Source organism: Triticum aestivum, chromosome 7A (assembly GCF_018294505.1).
Source record: "Triticum aestivum cultivar Chinese Spring chromosome 7A, IWGSC CS RefSeq v2.1, whole genome shotgun sequence".
Taxonomy (NCBI): domain Eukaryota; kingdom Viridiplantae; phylum Streptophyta; class Magnoliopsida; order Poales; family Poaceae; genus Triticum; species Triticum aestivum.
In genome coordinates, this window is record NC_057812.1 from 693,985,892 (window position 1) to 693,991,418 (window position 5,527).

General features: G+C 48.9%; 1 pseudogene; it reads right to left on the minus strand.

Annotated features, from left to right (window-relative positions):
- The window catches only part of LOC123153750 (alpha carbonic anhydrase 7-like), a 3,588-nt pseudogene extending 311 nt beyond the window's left edge, over window positions 1–3,277 (minus strand).
- Window positions 3,278–5,527: the final 2,250 nt, after the last annotated feature.

Here is a 5,527-nt window from a genome sequence, read left to right on the forward strand (position 1 = left end):
GTGAGGGAGCCCACGTAGCGGTAATACACGCTGGCCCTGCCCCTCGCGGCCCGGGCGTCCACCACCCCCACCTTCTCCTCCCTCTCCCGTTGCTCCGTGATCATCTCCAGGTATGGCTCCAGCTGATCATTCACGAGATCTAGAATGATGCATGCATGCGGCCATATTGCAACTTTATAACAAGAGGCGCCTGAGTTGATTAAGAAATCACTCATGGATATATCTAGAACTAAAATAATCGTGCCCCCCATGTTGTCATGTTGGCTTTAGTTAAGCTTAACGAATTGAGCCTTGTTGACTACTCCCTTCATTCGGAATTACTTGTCTCAGAAATGGATATATCTAGATGTCTAGATATATCCATTTCTGAGACAAGTAATTCCGAACGGAGGGAGTAGTTGCTTGGTTAAAGAAATAGGATGAAAGAGAGAAAGAAGCAAATTAGGGGTGTACCTTGTGCAGGAAGGGGTCACGGGCACCGATCTCGTAGAGGACGCCGATGACGGCGGCCTTTTCCCTGGGCGCTCTGGTGCACCATGTGCAGCTCCATGTCGTACCGGCAGCCGTTGACGCTGTGCTCCGTGGGCGCGTGCCAGTGCAGCTGCCGGAGGTGGTACGCCGTGCCGACGATCGACACGCTCCCGGCGTCGCCCTCGAAACGCACCTGCATATCCAAGCATTCACGGTTAATCATGCAGGCCATTACTACTTGGAAACGGATGGGTAACGTTGGATATGTTGGCGCCGCTCCTCTCGCAGCGCCGACCTTCTTCTTCTACCTCGAGCTGCCTCGCACAACTCTCCTGAGGTTTCTCTCTTCTTCTCTCAAGGACACAAGAACACACACACACATGGTGGGGAACTCAACACACACACACAACCAAGAAGAAGACCAGCTGTTACTTTGCACGAGAGGCCCTTCTCCTTGGTGGAACAAGAGACTACATTGTGTTTTTCCCAGCCCTCTCGGCCTCACTTTTCTCATTGCTCGGTGTGACATATATATACATAGACTGTTGGCCCTCACGCACAACCTGGCCGGGCCACTAAGTCACGCACGAACTAACAGGCCGCCACGCTCGGCCACTAACAAACTAATCCATGCATGCACGACCACACTCACTAAGTGGCCTTATCCTACTCCAGGAATCGCTCCAGGATCCTAACAACTATGCATCTGACCGCCTCAACATGCAGAACTACATGCACGGCCAGTACTTGGGCAGCCTCGTCAACGGCCACAGACCCAACCAAACTAGCAATGTATGCAACTGATAATGACTTACCGGATCGCCCGGTTCAACCTCTTCGTGCAGCCCGTCACACTCCAGCCTCTTTGTGCTTGCCGCATCACACGGACATGCTGCCTCACGCTGCCATCGGCATCTCGCCATGCTCGCCTATCGCCCGGCAGCCCGGCATCACGCCTCCTCCGCATGCTGAGATGAAGCTTCACGGGACAACCATCAACCTACACTAGACTACATGCTAAACGAAAATATAATGAAGATACACAATCAAGATTAATCCTAACATTTTCCCCTCTAATCTTGATTCTCTGTCCATCACAATCTTCGACGCGGATCACCCACCGCCATTTGACGACGTCATCGCAACGCCGCAACCGGGCCCTCGCCACCACCGGCACCGTTGCAGCGCCGGTCACCATGGACCATCTTGTCGTCGATGACGTCCTCGCGACGCCAATCACCATTCCGTCTTGCCATGGACGACGCCATCGCAGCATCGTGTAACACGACCTCCTGCCGCATGCAACGACCATCTCTTGACGTGGACGACGCCTTCGCGGCGCCGATCGCCACACCGTCTTCTCCTCATAACAGCCTCGCGCCGTCAAAGCCACCAGCGGCCTCGCGCCGCCACCAGCCTCCTCCTTGTGCCGCCGGCCTCCATCTCGCATGGAGTCCGCCGCACCGCCTTCCTCCACCTCACATGGAGTCCGTCACGCCCCTGTCACCGTCGCGGATCGACAAGGCTCTGATGCCAATTGTTGGCGCCGCTCCTCTCGCAGCGCCGACCTTCTTCTTCTACCTCGAGCTGCCTCGCACAACTCTCCTGAGGTTTCTCTCTTCTTCTCTCAAGAACACAAGAACACACACACACATGGTGGGGAACTCAACACACACACACAACCAAGAAGAAGACCAGCTGTTACTTTGCACGAGAGGCCCTTCTCCTTGGTAGAACAAGAGACTACATTGTGTTTTTCCCAGCCCTCTCGGCCTCACTTTTCTCATTGCTCGGTGTGACATATATATACATAGACTGTTGGCCCTCACGCACAACCTGGCCGGGCCACTAAGTCACGCACGAACTAACAGGCCGCCACGCTCGGCCACTAACAAACTAATCCATGCATGCACGACCACACTCACTAAGTGGCCTTATCCTACTCCAGGAATCGCTCCAGGATCCTAACAACTATGCATCTGACCGCCTCAACATGCAGAACTACATGCACGGCCAGTACTTGGGCAGCCTCGTCAACGGCCACAGACCCAACCAAACTAGCAATGTATGCAACTGATAATGACTTACCGGATCGCCCGGTTCAACCTCTTCGTGCAGCCCGTCACACTCCAGCCTCTTTGTGCTTGCCGCATCACACGGACATGCTGCCTCACGCTGCCATCGGCATCTCGCCATGCTCGCCTATCGCCCGGCAGCCCGGCATCACGCCTCCTCCGCATGCTGAGATGAAGCTTCACGGGACAACCATCAACCTACACTAGACTACATGCTAAACGAAAATATAATGAAGATACACAATCAAGATTAATCCTAACAGGATACCATGATGTCGTGGCCGCGGTTGACGATGGATGCGTTAGCGGGGGCGTAGGAGTGGTTCACGTGGCCGAGGCGGCGCGCACCAGGGACACGCGCGGGCCGGCGAGGTCGATGGGTGACTGCATCTCCCCGCTGCCGCACGCCGACCACACCTCCCTGATCTCGCCCCAGTGCGCCGGCCCGTTCTCCGCGTCCACCGAGTAGCTGAACTCCTCCTCGTGCTCTACAATCAGGACATCATGCAACGGACATGAATCCTCAAGACATGCACACACGGCATGGCGTCGATCGGCGGTGGATGATGGAGCTCACGTACCGGTCTCCTGCTGGGCTCTTGCTGCCGGGACTGCTGAGAGGAGGACGGAGGCGGAGAAGAGGAGAAGGAGGAGCGCCGCCGCCGACGCCGAGACGGGGTGGTCGAGGCCGTGACATGGACGCATGTTGTCTACTTGTCCTTGTCGTGTGACTGTTGAGCCGGAGACACTGCAAGGTGGTGCGGCTGGAATATATAAAGCGAGTAGAATGGCACGGGTCAGGCGTGGCCGGCCGCGTTAGGTAATTTGGAAGCTAACCTGCTACGGCGTAGGTACTGACGTACGTACACACATCAAAATTCTGAGCTAAGAACCGACGAGATATGTTCTCCTTGTCCACCTCTGCCTGAAGACTCTGAACTTAATCGATGGGTTGCCTTCAGAGTTACGAGCAATGGCGCCCCTAATGCCATCGTAACCGCGCAAAGTCATTTTCAGCGGCGATGCTATCTATCCGTAGATCACACACCGCTCATATTTCTTCCTTTACGTATTTCAAAGTCAAATCACTGCAAGGGTCCTATAATATTCAGAAGAAGGACACATGCATGTTACACATCTTTCTCTCTTTTCTCATTCAAGCACATACTCTCTCTCTCTCTCTCTCTCTCATAAATACATCACTTCTATTTTTAAATTCCTAATTTGGATGATTCATATCTCTTAAGAAAATTCCGTTTCTGATTTTTTAATATATTTGAACTCCTGGCGTCAAGACCTTTAGAACAAGATCAAACCTGGATACATTTGAAACACGCTTATTTTTGACATTTCACAATGCATATTTGAAACAAACATTTTTCACAAGAAAATATGAAACAAACCTATTTTCACTAGAAAAAAATTGTGAAACCAACCTATTTCACGGGAAACATATTTACCGCAAATATCAAACTTAAATGTCAATTTGTGAAACTGATTATTTGAAAATGTGTAACAGTTTATTTCAAAAGAGTGAAATATGTTACTTAAAAATATGCAATTGAAATAGATGTAATATTTGTGAAACAAACCAGTGAAAAATTAAATGTAGGTTCTGGAAACAAAAACAATATGTAACTAAAATGTCAAGTTGTGAAACTGATTATTCGAAAAGAGTGAAATATGTTATTATGAAATATTTTTTTTAAATGAGTGAAATATGTTACTCCCTCCGTAAACTAATATAAGAGCGTTTAGAATACTAAAATAGTGATCTAAACGCTCTTATATTAGTTTACAGAGGGAGTATTATGAATCTTTTTTGAAATGAGTGAAATATGTTATATGAAATGAGTGAAATCTGTTTTGGAATGTGTGAAATCGGTTTTGGAATGAGTAAAATATGTTATTTATGAAATGTGTGAAATATGTTATTCTGAAATATTTTTCTAAATGAGTGAAGTATGTTGTTAGGAAATGAGTGAAATATGTTATTGTGAAATTAATTTTTTAAACTCGTTATAAATATATTCAAGGTCGGTCTTGTTTTAAAAGGTCTCTTCACCATGAGTTCAAATATATTAAAAAAATAAAATGGATTTTTTAAAACATATGAATGATTTTAAGTTAGCAGAGGTTAAATAAATGGATGAATTAATTTGGGTGGGAGAAGAGAGAGAATGGGAAGCACATGCATGCAAGACTACTTTACCATCTGACTAAAAGCTGACTTTGGTGGGACCGGTGTATCGTATTTCCAGGTTGTGTGTATTAGGGGTTCCCGAACTAAGGGTCTTTACACAATGGTAAAGGATGCACGAGTTTTTACCCAGGTTCAGGCTCTCTTGAGAGAGAAATCCATACATCCTACTTGTGTTTTAGTGCTTTGGATGAAGTACAAAGTACTGATGCTCTACCTCGAGATCGTTGTGTGTTATCTACATGCCCGACCCCTTGGTTTATATAGGTACTGGGGGTTTATGATTACATCCTAGTGGGCTATGCACAACGAGAACGGGTTGTGGACGACTTCTAATATATTGGAGTATACTGTATACGGCATGCCTTTGGGAGCCTTCCTTTCATTTGCCACGGGCACCACCTTGATGTGGCCCACTGGTGAACTGACATGGGGGTCCTCGCCCTGGCCCACCAGGCTAGGAAACGACGTGGTGAGAGACCCCCCATCCGGGACACCGTCAATATGTGGCATGGAAAGGAAGCCAAGAACAGTGTGGTTTGTTCACATGGAAAGTGAGGTATCTATGCCGGGTCAAGGCTGCCGCTACCAGCGAGGAAATGTGGCAGTGAAGGGCAACGAGGAAACCATTGTGGCGCTGGTGGCCGCGATGGGAGGAATGGAAGTGAAAATATAGGAGCTAAGAGGTTAATGTTGGGGGTTGTATTGGAGAAGGATGAGGTGATCGCGTAGGCTAGAGCATCCATGACCTAGCTAGAAGGAATGCAACACCTCCGATGGC